The sequence below is a fragment of the Orcinus orca genome, chromosome 16 (genome assembly GCF_937001465.1).
Source record: "Orcinus orca chromosome 16, mOrcOrc1.1, whole genome shotgun sequence".
Taxonomy (NCBI): Eukaryota; Metazoa; Chordata; class Mammalia; order Artiodactyla; family Delphinidae; genus Orcinus; species Orcinus orca.
Window position 1 is genome coordinate 74,899,211 of NC_064574.1, and position 21,611 is coordinate 74,920,821.

Here is a 21,611-nt window from a genome sequence, read left to right on the forward strand (position 1 = left end):
GCCTTTGGTTCTAACCAGTGAAGGCATTGCTGTGTGGCAGCCATGGAAATGCACCTCCAGAGCTCCTTCTGGGCCCCAGCTGGTGCACCCCAAGATAGATGTTTGCTACCTTTACACCGAGGCTGTGCTTCCCAGCCATCTGAGCGCTCCAGGGACACTCAGGCAGGCCCGCTCCTGGGAAACTTGGCGCCCTGGCTGGGCCTCGTCAGAGCACCGTACACAGCCCCAGACCTTCCTTCCTTTTCTCTCTCCTTCATGGGGTCAGACTTGAATTACTGTCTCATGCCTTCCCCAGCCTGTGCCTGCTTCCCTCCTATCTTCCCTCGTGGGCTTTTCGCATAATCTGCCTAATTCCTGTCTTGGTGTCTGCTTGCTGGAGGACCCTGAATGATGAGGCTACTGTGGTGTGAAAGTCTTAAACAGTCCCAAGGTCCCCATGGCACGTGGCACCCCAGGAGTTGACTTTGCTCTTTGGGCTCTGAAGGAGGGGTGTCTATCACAGTCATTCAAAGCAGGGCTTTAGATATCACTTATAATACACATGAATTTATTTACAAAACAGAAACAGACTCACTGACATAGAAAACAAACTTATGGTTACCTAAAGGGAAAAGGAGAGGGGGAGGGATAAATTAGGAGTATGGAATTAACAGATACACACTATTACATATAAAATAGGGAAGTCACAAGGATTTACTACATAGTACAGGGAACAGTATTCACTATCTTATAACAACTTATAATGGAAAAGAATCTGGAAAACACTATATATATAACTGAATCATTTTGCTGCACACCTGAAACTAACACAAAACTGTCAATCAACTCTACTTCAATTTAAAAAAAGGCTTTAGGACCAGACATGGAATCAAACTCCAGCTGCACCTCTTGAGCTGACATGGAATCTGAGGTGAGTCTTGTAGCCACTTCATGCCTCAGTTTCCAAAGCTGCAAAATGGGGTTGTTGTAAGAATTAAATGTGATGATCCAGTACCTACTTATGGAAGATGGATTCTAAAACGGAGCACCTACAAGCACCCAGCCCTTCTCAAAGCGAGGTCCAGGGACCTCTGGGGTCCCTGAGGACATTTCAAGGCGTCTGCAAGATCAAAAGTACTTGAAAATAATACGAACATGTTTGCACTCTCATTCTCTCACAAGCCTACAGTGGAGTTTTCCAGAAACTACTACATGACTATCGCAGCAGATTAAACGCAGCTATGAGAATCCAGCTGTCTTCTGTGAAGCCAGATATTACAGAGCTTTGCAAAAATGTAAAACAGTGCCTTTTTCTCACTATTTAAAAAACAATCTGGGTTGCTTTCTTTTTCCCCAAGCACATTATTTTATGTTAATGTGTAATGGGTTTATTGTTGTTTAAAATGAATTAATTAGTATTTTAAAAATTTCTCAGCTCTACCCTCTAGCATGGCAGATATCACTGGATACCACACCCACAGAGAGACAAAAGCTTTTTGAGGTTCATGATGATTTTTCAGAATGCAAAGACACTCCTAGATCAAAAGACGTGGAAACTGCTGCTCTGCTCAAAGGAACTTAAGGGCTTTAGAACACTGCCTCTGCTGACCGGCCTCCTGGACTCAGTTTCCCAGCGGGGCAGATCTCCCAAGGAAGACGGCTTCTCCAGAGAAACTCTGAGTCAGAAGAGAAGCAGTCAGACCTGGGTTCAAATATGCCAGCCCCGTTACCTTGTAGTGGTGCAGTCTTGGGCAAGTAAGTCATTGAAGTTCTCTGATCTTCAGTTTCTGCCCCTGCAAAACAGAGGTGTCTTGTGAGGTGTTTGCCACCATACCGGGCACTTGCCATGTGCTTGGTGACTGTTGGTCTGTCCTTGCTTCTCCAGGACAAGGGCACTGTAGCTGGGCATCAGCAGACGGAGGATAACTGCTGAAGGAGAGATGCTTTCCAATCCACTGTTACTGAACTTAGCTGCCTCTGCGGTTCTCTAACACGCTCCCAGGTGCTGCCATTGGTGCTAAACCAGAGGCTGCATTTTGAGAACCACTGACGTGGGCCTTTAACAGTTCAAACCTTGCAGGTGGTTAAAAAGTATTTTATCTCCTGGTATTTAATGGAATCCAGGTCCTGGGAGGTTCTTGGAGGGGAAAGGGCCCCTGGCAGTGAGAGCTTCCAGAAAGAGATGAGAGGGGGCCTCTGGGCAGCCTCATTAACTCTTCCTTGGGATTTCCATGAACAAATCCTTTGCTCATGGTCTCCCCCTTGGAAAGCCCATCCTGCCAGTAGACACGGGAAAGTGATGGGCCCCGGTCAGTGGGGTATGACGGTCACTCAGCTCTCCGCAGCCCTGGTCTGTTTCAGGTGGGTCTGCTTCCTCCCTCTTGCCTTCCCCCATCTTCTTTCTCCCTTCTTTTCATCCTATTTCTTCCCCTTTCAACCCAGGAGTTAGTGGTTAAAAATCGATGACTTGACACCCCTCCAGAGATGCCCCCCGAGTAGAGCCGTCAGAGTCACTGGGGCCTGAGAAAAGTGGCTCTTAGCGGCCAAGCTACCAGCTGCCCCCATGAGGGTGAGGTTGGGGGTCCTCCCCAAACCACATCCTTGTTTCTCCTTAACACTTAGAATTCTTTCTCCTTTTTTCTCAGAGCCAACTTTCGCAGTCCTAAGCCATCCCCCAATGAACACTTCCCTTCAAAGCCAGCCCCTCACTTTGGGAAAGGTATTTTTTTCCATAAGCAAATGTTTCCCACAGCTGGGGGAGAGGAGTTCCCCGTGCATCTGTGAAAGCCAGAGGCAGAAAACAAAGGGCAGAAGTGAATACCATCCTCCTGCAATAACCCACCCCCTTCTACCAAAGCCTTCCCTTGCTGGCAGTGTGGAGATGGACCTGTTCAGGCCACTGCAATTCGAGAGATACCAGGATGGGTGGGAAGTGGGCTCCAGCAGGTAGAACGCAAGATCAGGGCCCCGTGTAGGGGGCCAACTATTTCTTATTCAACCATATTACTTACACAGGCTTCAGTTTGCTCATGAGTAAGAGATCGGAAGAATGATATCTACTGAAAAGTGTTGTCATGGGAATTCAATTACTCGCCATATCAAAAGCACCATCTAAAGGAGTGACCTGTGCTCACCCCAGCGACAGCATCCATGCCTCCACCCACCGCCCCGATCCCTCAGCTCCGAAGGAACCAAAGTGATGGGCAATTACTGGAGGAGGCAGTGAGTGGAGTGAAAATCACTTCTCTCTGGGGTCAGAAGACCAGTTCTCGTCTCTTAGTCAAGCACTAAGGAGCTAGTTAGCACGCCTGACTAGCAAGGTCATGAACTCTTTGGTGCTTCTGTGCTCTTTCACATGGGTATGAGAACCACACCAGACTAAGATCCGGGCTCCCTTTGGACAGGAGGAAGCCCCAGAAACCTGGGAAGTGCCCCTTAGTGGCGGACCCCATTTTTCCCCGCTGGTTGGTGACCAGGCCCAGGGGCAGCTGGTCTGGGAGGGCTGGGCCTGTCCGCACCTGCCCTTGAATTAACAGCCGGGCAGCTGCATCACATTCCTTCCCTGGTCCGGCTAGGAGGCCTCACGCCCTGGGCTGGGAGCCCAGTGGGGGCTTTTGCTGAAGAGACATTTTGGACCTTCTCCCTGCAACGCCCAGCTTTGATTTATTTCCTGTCCTGGCTGGTATTCTGCTGACCTGATCCTGTAAGCACATAATTACATTATTAGCATAGGGTGAACCACAGTACACAATGTGTCCTGCTGGCGAGGATGAGGGTACAGCGCAGCTTCAGCGGAAGGAAGTGGAGAGAGGCGAGGCAGGGCAAACCGGGGGTGCAGGCACCTGGGCTGGGGCGCTGGAGGAGGTCTTCGATGTCTTCTGGGCACCCCCATCTGCGAGGGTGAAGAAACTGACACCCAGGGAGAGGGAGCGACTCGGCTGGGAAATGCACTCTATTAATCACAGATCAAGGGGCTCCAGTGTCCCCACTACGTTCACTAGGCCTTGGCAGGAATGACAGCATTGGGAAAAGGAGGAGAGACGTTTCCACGGGCAGGAATCCAAGCGAGGGGACACAGAGCAAACCGCCCACCCTGAAGGCTTAGGACCTGCGTGGCTGAGCAGCCCCGAGAGCCCAGCCAGCGTCCAAGACCACGTGGAAACCTCACTGGGTTACACCTTAGCCATGGCAGGACAAGGGCCCAGCCCACCGCAAAGCACACGCAGGCCTGCGCTGTCGGGGGTCGGGGCCCGCAGTGCCAAGGGCTCTGGTTGCTCTGATCTTGGTGACGCCACATTGCAGGCTCGTCTGGACTCTGAGCCTTTGCTCCTGGGGTTCATCCTATTCCCTCCTACTGTGCTGTGGGGCTCACCTCTAGGGCTGCCCTTTGCAGACCTCTGTCATGTTGGAACCTGCTGTGTGGCCATCATTTGCTTGGATGAGGTAGAGGTTACCCCTATTGTCTCTGCTCTGAACTTGCTCAGGCAGCAGCTTGAGCTGATCCATTTCTGCACCCCTCGTGCCCAGCAAAGGGCCTGACACCAGGATGCTCGAGACATTGTCGATGCGAACAGTCATGCAGGTGGGGCATGGGGTGACGGGAAGCCGTCTGAACATTCTTGGGCAGGGTCAGTGGGGAAGCCATGTGCCTTGCTGAGGAGCTGAAGGATGCAGGGGGATCACTGCTTGATTTCCCCTGCTCCCTGGCACCTGGGGATGAGGAGGGTCTGCCCCTGGAGACCCAGGAGGCCCCAGGTGTGAGGAGTAGGGGATGATGAGGCTGGTAGCCAGGCAGGTTATCTGAGCAGATGGCAGAGCTCGGTGCTCATGAAAGCCAACTCCCCCTGCTTTTGTCCTCTGGTTCTGGACACCCAGGTGTGCTTCCTCCTGGCCAGAGGGCTCTGCTGTCCCCATGCCTCCCTGCTGTCTGCACGCTGGCCGTGCCCAAGCTTCCTGGCCATCTTTCCCACTCTCGGAGTCCTGAGTGGTCCTGGAGAGAGCCGTGTGGATGCTCTGACTCTTCACCTGCTTGGCTTCTCGCTGCTGCTCTTGCTGACTCCCTGCTGCATTTCCCAGAGCCTCTGGTCCAAATGTTTTCCACTTCCTGGAGGCCCCAAACACACATCAGTCTGAACTGCGCTCAGCTGATGACCTCATCTGCTTCAGGGAGACTGGAATCACACAAAGTAAACTTCTCTGAATTCCATCCCCTCTGCATCAGTTTTTCTGTGTCCTCACCCATACTCCCCTCCTTTTCTCTCATCTCCTGGAAAAGCACCCTTCCCCCTCTGCCTCCATCCTACCTCCTCCCGTGAGTCCCCTCTCGCTTTCCCAATTGTTTCTTGGTCTACAAGAGGATGGTTTCATCCATCCTTAAAATGATTCCTCAACCCAGCCGATCCTCAGGCTTCTGCCCCATGTTTCTCTTTCCTGTTACCACTGAGCTTGGTAGAGGTTTAGTCCAAACACCTCCAACCCTTCACCTTCCTCTCACTCCTCAACCCTCAGAATCACGTTTTCAACCCAGAACTCAACTGAAAATATGCACGTAGAAAAATAATATATTGTGAGTTGGAAAATGCAGATGATAAAACAGGATGTACAGTTTTTTTTACAGTCCATTTTTTTTTACAGATCCTACAAATTTTGCTGCATCCTACAAATTTTGCTGAGTTGTATTTTCATTTACTTCAAAGTATTTTTTAATTTCCCTTGAGACTTCCTTTTTGACCCATGGGCTGTTTAGAAGTATATTGTTTAATTCCCAAATTATTTGGGCTTTTCCCAGTATTTTTCTGTTATTGATTTCTAGTTTAATTTTGATGCGATACAAGAATACATACTGTATGGTTTCTGTTCTTTTAAATTTGTGAAGGTATAGTTCATGCCCGGAATATGGTCTCTCTTGATGAATGGTCCACGTGCACTTGAGATGAATGTGTGTTTTGAATAAAGTGTTGTGAAAATGTCAATTAGGTCAAGCTGATTGATAATGTTCTTCATGTCATCTGTTCCTAGCAATCACTGAGAGAGGAGTGTTAAGGTCTCCAGCTATAATTGCTTCTCCTTTCAGATCTATCAGTTTTTGCTTTATGTATTTTGAATCTATATTGTTAGGTTCATACAGGTTTAGGAATGTTATATCTTTTTAGAGAACTGACCTCTTTATTATTATGTAGTATCCCTCTCTATCCCTGATAATCTTCTTTAAAGTCCACTTTATCCAAAATTAATATAAATACTCATGTTTTCTTTGAATTAATATTTTCCTGGTATATTTTTCTCCATCCCTTTTTTTTTTAACCTATTCATGTTTTTATATTTCGAGTGTGTTTATTTTAGACAGCATATAGTTGAAGCTTGATTTTTTTTTAAATCCAGTCTGATAAAGTCTTTTAACTGGTGTGTTTATACTATGTGGATTTAAAGTGATTATTGATATATTTGGATTAAAATCTATCATTTTTCTGGCTGTTTTCTTTTTTTCTATATTCTTTGTTTCTTATTTCCTCCATTTTTTGCCTTCTTTGGTTTTAATTAAACACTTTTATGATTCCATTTTATCTTCTCTATTCATTTATTATTTGCACTTCTCTCTAACTTTTCTAGTGGTTTCCTTAGGGCTTACAATATACATTTTTAGATAATTTGAGTCCATATTTTATCACTATACAATATTTTATCTTAATACTCTAGTTAATCACTTCACATGTAGTGAAAGAACCTTATAACAGAATACTCCTCATTCCTTCCTCCTTTGTGTCACTGTGGACATATGTTCCCATTTACATATGACATAAACACCAATATATCATTGCTGTTATTGCTTTACACAGTTATTTTTTTCAAGAAACTACAAATAAGAAAAATATTATAGTTTACCTTTATTCCATTTCCAATACTTTTCATTTCCTTGGGTAGATCTACATTTCTCACCTTAACAATATTCCTTCTGCCTGAAGAACTTCTTTTGCCCTATTTTGTATAGTGGCCTGCTGGCAGTGAAATCCCTGTTTTTGTTTGAGAAAGTCTCCATTTCTCCTTCACTTTTCTAGCATATTTTCACTGGATATAGAATTCTAGGTTGACAGGATTTTTTTTCTTTCAGTACTTTAAAGGTGTTCCTCCCTTGTCTTCTTGCTTGCATGGTTTCTGACGAGAAAACGGCCATATCCTTGTTCCTCTGTAGCTAAGGTTTTTGTCTGTTTGTTTGTTTGTTTTCTCTCCCTCTGCAGCTGTTTTCAGGCCTTTGTCTTTGGTTTTTTGCCTCTGGAGCTCCCCCATCTGTATGCTGACGATTATTTACTTACTATCATTATTACCAGATGCTTGTTAGCATGGTGGTAGGGTGTGGAGGACAGGGAGCCTTCTCTAATTTTCTACTGAAGTCTCAGTCTTTGGAGTATGCAGAGCATACTGTATCTTGGGATGTAGCCTTAGCAATGGCTTCTGTCCCTCCTCCCCTATTTTATCCCTCTACCCCTATTCCTTTCCCTTGCAGCAGCGAATAGCCTCCAGCATCTTCAATCACTGAAGAGAACATTCCTGCAGATTAAGTTTGAGTTTTTTTCCGCTAAGTGAGACCTGGAGGCTGGAGCTGGGTAGAGTGGCCTCTGGCAATATACACTCCCTTGCAGTTTAAACCCTTTGTTCTGTGAGGAAGAAAGGCCTCTGTGGAGTTTCAACTGTGCCTGCCATTCCCTTTGTGCAGCCAATGTCTCTAAATTTTCCACATCCTTCCTGCGAGAGCCTGGTAGGTTTCCTGGAGAAAAGGCTGGGAATCTCTGCCCCCCATGACTACAGCCCCATACTCTCATATTAGTCCATATCTGGCCTCCAGCAAATCACTAAAACTTCTAGTTTAATGCTTCTACCAGGGGCTTCCCTGGTGGCGCAGTAGTTGGGAATCCGCCTGCCAATGCAGGGGACACGGATTCTGGACCTGGTCTGGAAGGATCCCACATGCTGCAGAGCAGCTGAGCCCATGAGCCACAGCTGCTGAGCCTGCGCTCTGAAGCCCACGAGCCATGACTGCTGAGGCCCCCAAGTTGCTCCGCAATAGGGGAAGCCACCACAGTGGGGGGACCTGCGCACTGCGGCCAGGAGTGGCCTCCACTTGCCGCAACTAGAGAAAAACCCGTGCACAGCAACGAAGACCCAACGCAGCCAAGAATAAATAAAATAAAATAATTTAATTAAAAAAAATGCTTCTACCAGTTTATATGGTATTCAGTGTCTTCTGTGCCCAGATAAGCAAATTCTCAGGTCCTGTGTCTCCCTACAGGCACCTGTCTCTCTTCAAGATGGCTGTTTGTCCTGTGACTTCAGTTCTCTGATAGGTTCACAAAAAGTCATTAATGTGATGCCAGGTCACCTTTTATCTTTTTTTTTTTTTTGCGGTACGCGGGCCTCTCACTGTTGTGGCCTCTCCCGTTGTGGAGCGCAGGCTCAGCGACCATGGCCCATGGGCCCAGCCGCTCCGTGGCATGTGGGATCCTCCTGGACCGGGGCACGAACCCGCGTCCCCCGCATCGCCAGGTGGACTCTCAACCACTGCGCCACCAGGGAAGCCCCCACCTTTTATCTTTTTGTAACAGTGGGGGATGATCTTTTATTCTGTGTGTGTTCTCTTCATATCCTAGAGATATATGTTCTCAAAAAAAAAAATCTGTATATATATATATACAAGGAAATGTGTTGCCTCATTATCTGTAGTATAAAGAAAGCCTGAAAACAAGACAAATGCCCCTTAAGAAGGAAGCATAAACAAAGCATGATACAGCCACAGAATGGAATATTAGGCACCATATCGTAATAGGAATGAGATGTTCAGCAGTTAAAAGGAATGTGCTGATGTGGAAAATTCTTTTCATTGAATCTTATTTTCTACAGTTTAAACATTTTTACCATGTGATCCACTTTAGAGCTCCTTCCAAATATGTCTGGACCCACGAAGTCCATCTGGACCCGTGATAGAAATAGACATCCCCATCCCCTTTGAAATTTGTTCGTGAGCTTTGCTTTGGCCAATATACATCAGTGAGGGAATTTCACTGGGTTTCAGCTGTCACTCACCCCCTTGGCAGAGAAACTTTGTGCAGGGCACAACCTGCCCAACCGTCCACAGCAACCCTGCTGAGAAGATGGAGTCAGTCTGTGGGTACGTAGACCCCAGAAATCACTTGGATGTGGGTTTAGGGCTGCCATTTCGAGATCCCGAATGCTAGAGAGGAAGCAGAGAGAATAGAAGAGACATGTGGGAGACAGACTCCAAAGCAATGAAGACACAGCAAGGCAGAGAGATGGGGCAATGGATGGATGAGGAAGGAGTGTGAAGGATACCCAGGCGGGTACTTCTCCTGGTGTTCAATCTCTTGAAGGACTCGGCTCTACTTCATCTCCATGAGCTTTGTGAGAAACTACAATATCTTAAAATAAATCGCTACTTATGTAAGTTCGCTTGGGCGGGTTTCTGCTCTTACAACCAAACTATCTCTAAGACACGTGCGGTTAAAGTTTTCTTGAACATTTCTTCTGACGCTTCCCAGGACAGTCTTCTGCAGGCTCTCCTTCTTCCCTGACCCCTCCGACGCTGACAGCCTCAGAACCTCTCCACGCTGCTCCTGCTGCAAAATTCCCTTCTCTTCACCCCAGCCTGTCCTGCACATTCTTCATGGCCACCCTCCCAAACCCCACCCTCCACCCCGCTAAAGCTGGACAGAATCTCTTTCTCAGCCCTGGATTTATTCCTCTCTTGAAACATTTGTCAGGTTCTGCCTTGCATTAAAGTAGTTTTGGTTATTTTATTTCTGGGGCTAAATGTTAAGCTCCCGAATGATCGTAAGTGTATCTTAGTCATCCCCAGAGGCCTTCAGTGTTTCCTAGATATTTAAATTATTCGGGCTGTTCTTACTCGGTTCTGCTACCTCCTGAAACAAGGATGGAGGGGAAGAAGCTACCATGAGCTCTCAAAACAAAGGCACATTCTGCGCCCTCTTTCACTGAGCCCTCAAATGATAAAAATGGCAAATACTGATATTTACTCCCTGCCAGCCATTGTTCTAAGGGCTTTTATATTTACTGATGCAAGGAATTAGACTAAATCCCTATAGGGAAGGTAGAGTTATTCTCAATTTGTTGGTGAAGAAACTTGCTCAAGGGCACATAACTGAAGGAAAGAACCAGAATTTTTACCCAGATGACCCATCCTCAGGGTCCATGCCTTCAATCACTTCGCCATGGGAAGGGCCTGAGAGAAGGGGGCGGGGCGACCACGCACACACCCTGGTCCATGAAGAGGATGTTAGAAGCCAAGTGCGTGCTCTCGTCAGCAGGGGACTGGAAAGGATGAAGGGAGGATTCCACCCAGAGATCAGGGGTTTCTGAAGGCACAGAGAGGCACATGATTGGTCCATGGAAAAGCTTCACACGCACATACACATATGTATGTGAAGTTGTGTGTGTGTGTATCTGTGCATTTAGCGGGAGAGAAGTTCAGTGGCTTTCATAGACTCTCAAAGGCATCTGTGACCTCGTAAAAGATTAGGAAGCACAGTTTAAAGGCAGGTGAGTGAAGAAAGAAGGGGAAAGCAGGAGTGTCAGAGAGGATAAGGGAAGAGGGAAGAGGACAGAGACAGAGAAGGGAGGGAAGTGAAAGAAAGAAGAACCGTTCCACACACAGCAGTCCTTAGGTGAAGCACGGAGCCCTACGCTTGTTTCTAAAATACGCCAAGTGCTCAGTGCTCAGGGGAAAGGGGGTGTGTGCAGGTGGATGTTCGTGAGCTAACAAGTCCTGGGGGACCAAATGACACCATGGCCCACATGCTGCCCTGTTTAACCAACTTCCCCTCTCAAGGCAGAATAGCAGGTGAGGGTCTTTATGAAGACACTGAATTAGTCCTGAAGCGCCTTCAGCTGTAGGGATTGGCCTTGCTGGGCACTGGCACTAGTCGGCGGTCCATGTGCTTGGGGACAGATCGGTACCCAATATGGATAACACTCCACCACTCCATCCCCTACTCACTCATACTCCATCACTCTGCAGTTAACCAATCAGCTTGAAACAATAATAGCGGGTCTGTCCTGCCCGCCCTCTTTAATGTATCTCTTTGGAACATTGGATCTTTCCAAGGATGCCACCGTCTTGCTCCAAGGGTTAGTACAGAACAGTGGTTGAGAGTGTGGGCTCAGGAGTTTAGATTCAAGCTCTGCCACTTGCTCCAGGATCTTGAACAAGTAACTTACCCTCGGTTTTCTCATCTACAAAATTGGGATTGAAATAATTCCAAATGCATGGGGTTGTCTTGTGTGTTAAGTACACTCGAACACGTAAAGTCCTCGGGATGTTGCCTGGAACAGGGTATGCGCTTGGGAAACTTTAGCTGTTGTCAGTTTGCAAAGCAGCTTGGGGCTCTTCCCTGGGAGGGCACCTCAAAGCCAACCACTTAGCCACGCTCCCTAACCACCAGTGGGGTTAAATGGGATTTCCCAGCCAGGTCACTCACTGATTCACGAAACCTGGCCCAAGGCTTTGGGTGAAGAGGACCCTCAGGTACAACAGTCGTAAGAAGAGACCACAGAATCTAGACAATTCTGAAAGAGGAGGGTTATCTATCTGAGCAACGACAGAATTATGAGATAAAGGGTTTAGCCTCCAAAGAGGACTGCTTTGTGCTTTTTTTTTTTTTTTTTTTACAGTATCTTTTGTGTGTGTGTGTGTGTGTGTGTGGTACGCGGGCCTCTCGCTGTTGTGGCCTCTCCCATTGCGGAGCACAGGCTCCGGACGCGCAGGCTCAGCGGCCATGGCTCACGGGCCCAGCTGCTCCACAGCATGTGGGATCTTCCCGGACCGGGGCACGAACCCGTGTCCCCTGCATCGGCAGGCGGACTCTCAACCACTACACCACCAGGGAAGCCCTACAGTATCTTTTATCACTATAAAAGCAAAATAAGAATGTTGTGGAAAACTTGAGAAGTACTACAAAGTTTTAAACTAACCTCTTTCAAAATTCCTTCATAAAAATTCCATTGCTGTTGTCATTTTGTTGTATTTCTGCCCATACTTTTTATATTAAAAATAGTCACTATCTATCCAGCCCGGTTTGGGGGTTGAACACTATAATATCAGCATTTTATTACATTACCAAAACCTTTTTGCTGACTTCCTGGTAACAATGATGAGTCAAATGGGCTTTATAATTCTTCCTCTTCCCCAAGCTCACAAAATGAGCCAAGGAAAATAGAAAAACACTGAAATGGGAAAAACAGTCCTCAAATTCTCCAGAAACACAGTAGGGCACAGCTTCCTGGCTCACCCTTGGAAAATTGGTAGCTGGTGGAAGATTCTGGTGAGCAGAATTCTGATGTGGCCTCTAACCCACAGAGAAGGCGAGTTGTGAATCAGCAAAGCCTGGGGGATTCTCACAGCATCCCTGAAATGGATGGCGGGAGGGGCTGAAGAGGCCACCCTAGGAGGAGTCATGGAAACACCATTGGCCTGGAGAGGAGGAGTCTCTGACTGCTGCTGCAGGAAATCGGGGAGGCTGGAGAAGTGAACAGAACTTTCCTCATGGCCTCTCCAGGCTCGAGTTTAAATAACCAGCAACCAGCTACCCATCACCACATCGCCTGCCCCCAATCTACCATACATCTACCATAAGTACAGGTCCTCAGAATTCGGGACCAAATAAAAATAATGATATAAGATCTTAGGGAAAAGCAAGGCAGGGAGAAAGAAATAGATGATAAACCTTGAAGAAAGTGAAACAGGAAAATAGAGTATCTGGGATGGAGTGTGGGATTGGACAGAGGGTCAAGGCAACCTTTCAAAGGGAATGGAATTTGAATTAGTCCTGACCAGTGTGAGGGCTTCAGTCAAGCAAAAATCTCCGTCAGTGGTGAAGTCACCCAGGGAGCTTATAAGCAAACAACCACAACAGCAAACTTCACTAGCTGTACTTTGGCTCCACCCTAGGGTTTGGGTTGAGGCCCAGACACCAGTCCTATTTTAAAACTCACCAGGTAATTCTAGAGGATGGAAAGTGTTGAGAAACACTGTTTGAGATGCACATCTTTGCATACAAAACAATTTCTTATTTCAGATTATTAAACTTGCTTCCTAATAAAAGGATGACTGTTCAAATTGTAGGAACACTTCGGGGTTCATGATAAAGACTGCCAGAATATTTCCAAGAAAAGGGTGCAACACATTGTAAAACAACTATACCCCAATTAAAAAAAAAAAAGGCTGCAACAACTTCACTTTCAAGGGGACTACTTTGAAAGGGGGGTAATTCTTTATTGAATGTGCACGTTCACTCCTATTTCTCAAGCCTTTCACTGACATCAGGCACAGAAGCCCCTTGCCTACCATGTATTATTTTTATTCTTTGGGGGATGTGGTATTCCTTCTCATCTTTCTCCTTTCTTCTTCATCTCTTTGTTCTTTCTTTTTTTATTCTAAGTTTTCTTAACAGAATCTCCCTGTGTCTTCTGCTGGCCAGCAGGATCCAGTGATAGGACTTGTGGCAGATTCTACAGTAGACAACCTCCCCCATCTACTTCACTAAGTCTTGGCTGGATTCATGGAAAATAAAGGCACTGAAGCCCCAGTCCTCTTTCAGGGTGTGGGCATAAACACCAAGTACTTAATCATAGATTTAGTGGTAAGTTGAAGGTGAAATAGGTCTGTTCTCAGAGGCGATGTACACAAAATACCCGCATGCTTACAGCGTGGTTCATTTCACGGTGGGGATTCGTAGGCACATGCATCGCCACAGCCTCCTTCCCCTTCTTTTTCTCCAGCCCTGTGTATGCCCCTTCCACTTTGATGACAAAGGGCTTTGGGGGCAAGAATACTCAGGACTACAAAACCTGTCACTTAAGACACAGAGAAATGAACTACAGAGTCTCCAACCTCAGAGTCTTCATCTCTTCATTTATTTGTTTTTATTCTCTCTCAAGATTCTATGTATGATTTCCTCTGAGCAGTTTAAATTTAGCAAATCTTCTGTTTTAAAATTTAAAGCCTACCTCCTTAGAGTTCCTATAAATATCGTCCTGGAGGCGAGGGGACCTGGCTGGAACCTCCATCATCCCATCTACCCTTAGGGATGAGGCTGACTGGATTGTCCAGAGGACAGTTCACAGCTGTCCTTAATCCTTTAAAGGCATCCCATGCAGTGCTGCATCTTGGTGGAAGAGGATGGCCTTCCCACCCAAGAAGGGCATTCTCCAGGCATGGCGGTAAGAAGACTACTTCCTGCAACTTCAGATCCGTGTACTAGAGGAGTGTGATGACCAAGATGGCAACAGTGAAAGAGAAACTGTTAGGAGCTCTGAAATAGCACCTCCTCTCACAGCTGAAGAATATGCCTAAGGGTTTATAGAAGGGGAAAAAGAAGGTGAAGAATACCTCCAGCAGAGGGACGGTTCTTTTCCACTTCTCTCCTGGCTGCCTGGGAATTTTAGCTGATTATTCTCATATAAGAGCTATGTGATGTTAAACATCTGTTGGCTAGGAAATATTTAGATAATTGAAAACAGGATTTGTTTAAATTCCAGACCTTGGAATCAAGCTCAACTACTGCCCACTCTTACCCTGTAGCCTGGGCCTTTGGCCATGAGACCTTGCTGGGGCCCCAGCACGGGCTGCCTGGGGAGTGGGTTTCCCCAAGGTTGCCAAAAAACAGACATTTGGCCTCCTAGGCTCAGAATGTCTGAAAGTAGAAATGCTCATTTTCTGTCCAGATGAAATGCTCGTTTGTATCCAGATGTTTTGGCTACCAAAACAAAGTTTAGAACAGCATAAGGAATTTCTTACCTCCCCCAATTCTAAATACCTACACTGATCTTGAACCCTTTCGTATTAAGCCAGACTTCATGGTTTTTAAGCAAGCACAGCTCCATTTTAAACCAGTTACATTATCAGGAGCTCATTAGCAGTTAGCTGCAGGCAATGCAGAGTCAGGCTTTTCCACATAAATATTAATAGGAATAATAGGCCACACTAGGAGTATTTTCTTTGAGTTGGGACACAATGTTAAGTGCTTTAAATGCAATGATTTAATCCTTATAGGGTCCCTATATAGTAAGCACCAACATTCACTGTTTCATAGATGAGAAAATGGAAACACAAAGAAGCTTAGCATCTTGAACTATATCTGAGGAGCCGGAAGGATGGAGTCACCAGTTCCTGAGATGAGGACCAGGAGGGATGGACGTTTAGGCAAAGGGAAATCATGACTTTTTTTTTTTTTTTTTTTTGCGGTACGCGGGCCTCTCACTGCTGTGGCCTCTCCCGTTGCGGAGCACAGGCTCCGGACGCGCAGGCTTAGCGGCCATGGCTCACGGGCCCAGCCGCTCCGCGGCATGTGGGATCCTCCCGGACCGGGGCATCAGCAGGCGGACTCTCAACCACTGCGCCACCAGGGAAGCCCCAACGACTTCTATTTTTGACAGGTTAAAGCTGAGGTGCCAATGAGGCACCTAAGTGGAAATGTCAAGGAAGCCTTTGGATCCAGATACCTGGAGTTCAGAAGCAAAGTAGAGACTAGGCATGCAAATTGGAAGGCATGAGGGTGTGGATAGCATTTAAGCCGTGGTACTTAAATGGAAGTATAGAAGGGAACATCTAGAGCAAGAGTGCAGAGGAGAAGTCTGAGGGCAGAGTCTGAGCACGTCCACATTAGGAGGTCAGAAAGAGGAGCCAGTAAAGGAAATAAGGGGTGGCCAGGAGAGGACACCAAGAGCTTGGGGGGCCAAGCCCCAGTTAAGAAAGCATTTCAAGGAAGAGGGAGTGGTCAACTTGTCAAAGGCTGCCAACAGGTGGAGTGTGATGAGATGAGACACATGGCAACAAGAGGTCATGGTGGACCTTGATGAGAGCAGTTGCCACTGAGTGGTGGGCTCAAAGCCTGCCTGGATTGGCTGGGAGACTTAGCTGTACCACTGCTGTCCTTCCCTCTTCAATTCCAGTCACGTCCACTGCCACTCCATTTCAACCACGCACTAATGGATCTTCTCTCCCCTTCACTCTGAATACCTGCCCTTCTCAAATCTTAAACTCAAGTGTTATAACCCCAGTCCTTTCAGCACTCCCCTCTTTATCTCACGGTTACTGACCGGGGTTCTTGGCCTCCCTTAATTGATAGAAGTTGATAAGGGGCCAGACAAAAAAATTTAGGCAATACTTTATAGGGGTTCCTGCTGCAGCAGGAGGGAGCGAAAACAAGTACAGTAAGTCCCCTACATACGAACCTTCAAGTTGAGAACTTTCAAAGAGGTGAATGTGTTGGGGCTTCCCTGGTGGCGCAGTGGTTGAGAGTCTGCCTGCTAGTGCAGGGGACACAGGTTTGAGCCCTGGTCTGGGAGGATCCCACATGCCACGGAGCAGCTGGGCCCGTGGGCCACAACTACTGAGCCTGCGCGTCTGGAGCCTGTGCTCCGCGACAAGAGAGGCCGCGATAGTGAGGGGCCCGCGCACCGCGATGAAGAGTGGCCCCCGCTCGCCACAACTGGAGAAGGCCCTCGCACAGAAACGAAGACCCAACACAGCCAAAAATAAATTAATTAATAAACTCCTACCTGCAACATCTTCTTAAAAAAAAAAAAAAAGATGTGAATGTGCGTTGCATCAACATCAGGCGTGAGTGAAATTGCAGCTTTGACTTATGAACTTACTTTGTTGGACTCACAAACAAGTTGGACTTACGATGGGAATGGAACTCATTTGTGTGTAGGGGACTTACTGTAACAGGTTCTGTTGCTTGCTCCTCAAGTGGGGGCAGGCTGGTTCCTTACATGGGGGGAGGGGAGGGGTGTATCCAGGGGTCAGGCTAGAGGGTGGCTTAGGTGGTCTGCCCGCCCCCTTGGTGCTGCTGTGTGCAGGGCGCATGGGTAGTACCCTGCTTTTGCTCCTGGCTCTTCAGCAGTGGCAGTTGGCTGTTTGGTTTTTTTGTATCTTGTCCATAATTTGCCCCAACTGTGCATGCACACAGCTATTTCTATTCTCATAAAAGTTTCTTGTGTTCTGTTCCTTGAGGAGATGTTTGTCCAGGTGCAGGCACTCAGCACAGGGTCCCAGGTCCCAGCCTGTCTCACCACTATACCCTTTCCTTTGCTCCATTTCTCCTCGACCGCTTCATTTCTCCTTCTAATGCTCTTACTTTCTTCAATTCTTTCTATTCCAGACTAAAATCCCTTGCCCCTGCCCCCATCTCTTGCACCCCCTACCAAAGAAGTCCTCATTCTGCTTCTCAGCTGACTGAGGCGCTAGAGAAAGTTAGACCACCCCCGCCCCCCCAGAAAGATGCCACCGCGAATTCCTGATCCCGGCTGGTCTCCCCCACCCCTCCCACTACTGCCTGACCATCCTCCTATTGGCTGGCAGTCGGATCTCATCACAGCTCTCCACAATCATTGCCCTTATTACAAAGCTTCCTCCCTAACTCACCTTTTCCCCCTCCACCAGCAGAAACATTCTTGCCAAGTTGGAAAATCTTTTTAGAAAACAGATTCCAGAACTTCTGGCTCAACTCGGTGCTCTGGGAGCACACAATCAATTCGAATGAGAAATTAATCCTGGATACCAGGGACAGCCTGATTCATATTGCCCCCCGAGCCAGACAGAGGAAGCCCTGCCAGTGGCAAATGGATGACAGAGGTAAAGGATGAACACTGGCAGGGACGCAGACGCTATTCCAGACGGTCGGAGGCTGCCTGTGCACCTCGGCGTCACAGCAGGGGCCTCATGCTTACATGGCAGCTCATGGTCCCCTCAGAGACACCTGGGGCAAGCAGGGCCGTTCCATTCCTCAGTCATGCATGACTCTTAACATTTAAAGATGAACACACATGTCCCTTGGGTATTTTAGCTCCACCCTCGTTCCCTGTCCTTGGACGTGTACAGAATACAATAGATTCTGCTGAGATACTTACAATGGAAAAGATTCCAACAATTCCCTAAAGAATCAAAAGGAGTTGTCATTTGCTGGGTTCTTGGGTGTGCCAGTTATTAGGTAGGTACTCTATATTGACACTATAGTTATGCCAGGGTCTCTGCTGGGCTCCGGGTAGACGGTGGTGATAAACCGGACGCAATTTTTACCCTCATGGACTAATAGAGGAGACAAGCTTTAAACTAGCAACCTCACACAAAAATATTTAACTGTAAACAGTAAAATTGCTGCCAAAGAAAAATAGGTGCTGCTATGGGTTGAACTGTGTCCCTCTGCAAAAAAAGGTATGTCGAAATCCTAACCCCCAGTACTTCAGAAAGAAACTTCTTTGGAAAAAGGTAGTTGTAAATGTAAGTGGCTGAGTTCAGATGGGTCATACTGGAGCAGGGTAGACTCTTTTTTTTTTTTTTTAATGCAAGTGAAATCTCTTTATTCTTTTTTTTTAATGTTTTATTTATTTTACTTTACTTATTTTTGGCTGTGTTGTGTCTTCATTGCTGCTCGTGGGCTTTCTCTAGTTGCGGCGAGCAGGGGCTACTCTTCGTTGTGGTGTGTGGGCTTCTTACTGTAGTGGCTTCTCTTGTGGCAGAGCATGGGCTCTAGGCATGCGGGCTTCAGTAGTTGTGGCACGCGGGCTCAGTCACTGTGGCTCACGGGCTCTAGAGCGCAGGCTCAGTAGTTGTGGCACACAGGCTTAGTTGCTCCGCGGCATGTGGAACCTTCCTGGACCAGGGATCGAACCCATGTGCCCTGCATTGGCAGGCAGATTCTTAACCACTGCGCCACCAGGGAAGCCCCAGGGTAGACTCTTAATCCTATATGACTGATGTCCTTATAAGAAAAGGAGAGAGACACAGAGAGGAGAATACTATGAAGACAGAGGCACAGGGAGGGTGATGGCCCTGTGAGGATGGAGACAGAGCATTCCCAACATTTAGAGCAGTGGTACCCTCCACAGCATTTCCAGCTTCACCTCCATCAGTAAAGATGTTTAGCCTCTACTCCCAATGTGCACATTTACTTAAAATTATGTACATGAGCCACTGTACTCAAATACTCTGTACATTATAAAACATACACAATTTCGGAGGATGAGATTTTTTTAATTGAGATTGATTCAAAAGAAAATTAATGTAAATTGAAAGACCACTGATTTGGACGTTGGGATAGAAGATGATGAGCCAGCCAAGGAGTGGCCAGAGAGGCAGAGGGAAAACTAGAAGAATAGGGTGTCATGGAAATTTTTTAAGTGTTTTAGGAAAAAGCTAGTGATTACAATATCAAGTATTGCTGAGCAATCTGGTAAAATGAGGACCAGAGAAGGGTCTTTGGGTTTGACACCTGGTAGGTGTTGGTGACTTTGATAGGAGCAGTTTCCATGAAGAGGTGAGTTTGGAAGCCACACCAGAGAGTTGAAAAAGAAAGGCATGAACTCATTTCATCACCCCAGCTACCCTGCAAGGTGAGAATCATTACTGTCATTCACAAATGAGATCAAGGCTCCGAGCTGTAAAGACTGTGCTTTGGTTTTTATACTGTAGGAGGAAGAGTGAAAATTTAATACCAAGCCTGCCCAGATTTACAATACTTGGATTCTTGCATGGAAGAAAGCTAATAGGTATAAAATGTCATTCGGTAGAAGCAGGGCCTGGGTTAAAGTAGGAACTACTGGTCATGAATAGTACAGTGTTGGTTGCAGAACATTCTGGGAACTCCAGTTGAGGAATAGAGCAAAACTCCTCACCCCAAGACTCCTAAGCAAAAAGGCAGGTTCACCCAACCTCTAAAAGGGGATCCAAGTACCGTGGAGTGTGTCTTAGGAGGAGGTTGGGTCCTAACATCAGCCCATAATGTAAAAATTGCCTAGAGTAAAAATGGCCCTTGGAAAGTCTGCTCCACTGGAGAATAACATACTATATCTCAGGAGGTCCAACCGGGCACTTCTTCCTCCTGCGAGGACAGATCTTTGTTCTTCGAATGAGCACCACATGAATCCATTGACTTGCACTGTGGGGCCATATTGTATGAAAAATACATCTCTTTAAACACAGGATGAACCTCAGCCCAGAGTAGCCCAAGGACCCCAAGACAAACCAAGAAAGCAGGAGAGTCAGGCCTCCTTTCGCACAGCTCACTGGGGCATTCACTCACCAGGCAGATTAGCCTGTGGTACTTACATTGTTCTCACTCTCGTTGGACTATTTGGGAGTAATAAGGATTGAACTTAACCTCCCACCATAAACAACTAGAGAACGGGACACTCTGTTTCCAGGCACTGGACTGTGAATCAACAGTTTTCAGACTTTGGGGCGCAGGTGGCACAGGGCTGTGAACCCTGGGGGGAAGAGAAACAACTGAGGTGACCCTCTGATTGCCCAGCTTTCTTTGCAGAGCACAGGAGTAGGGAAGGGAATACAGCCGGGCCTCTCTGAGTTGAGGAGATAGAGCTGGAAGCTTGGGGAGGCTGAGGCAGCTGGAAATTCAGGGCAGAGTTCTGGAAAGGAGGGAGCTTTGCATGAAAAGTGCTTCATAAATCTGCACAGGGGTCCCCTCGACTGTTTGCTGAGCACTGGCTACGTATGCGTAGAGTAAACTCCACTAGGCCAACAAAGGATGCCTTGAGTGTTTAAGCTGACCAATTCCCAGAGCTTACACAGAACAGGGCGACATTTGAGCTCCAGTCAGCAGAGTGGTGAGTGCTCACTGATTACCCAGTGGAGACCCCAGAGACCCCCACTTCAGTGGTAGAGCTCAACTGTCACTGGAGTGGAGGCTGCTCTAGATCCACCCCAGCAAAGCTCAGAGGGATCAAAGGGATCAACCAGTAGCTTATCTGCCTGCCGAGAGCTCAGCACAATATTTGAGGGAAGAAAACAAAATCTAAAATGACTAGACATTCCAAGAAGCAGGGAAACATACTCCTGCGATCACTCTGAAATGCGTGTAGTTGAATGTGTGTGAGCTACATGTGACCCTGCCCTGCTCCTTGCGTAAGACCCTAACTCAAGGTCAGCCCTTTGCTCTGTTCTTTGGGACTTTTTTTTTTTTTTTGGCCGCACTGCACGGCATGCAAGTTCCCCAACCAGGGATCAAACCTGTGCCCCCTGCAGTGGAAGCGCAGAATCTTAACCACTGTACCGCCAGGGAAGTTCTGCAGCCCTTTGCTTTGAACATGATTTATACACGGCTTCTTCCCTTACACATAGGCAGCTCTCCTGCCCTCCTTCTTCTTCCTGGTCTCATGGGCTTTTGCTAAAGAAAGATCACCAACATTTAAATGTCCCAACATTTTACATTAATTGCAGAGAAGCATGACTTTTGGAAATGGCCATGGCCTTCATCACAAAAAGAATAAAACAGACATGTATATAATACACATTAGAGACATTAATATACCCTTTTTTTTTTTTTTTTGCGGTACGCGGGCCTCTCTCTGTTGTGGCCTCTCCCGTTGTGGAGCACAGGCTCCGGACGCGCAGGCTCAGTGGCCATGGCTCACGGGCCCAGCCGCTCCACGGCATGTGGGATCTTCCCGGACCGGGGCACAAACCCGCATCCCCTGCATCGGCAGGCGGACTCCCAACCACTGCGCCACCAGGGAAGCCCTAATATACCCTTTTAATGAATAGTCTTGATGGTTTTATATGTTATTTTTATTGCACTTTGTTTGGGATA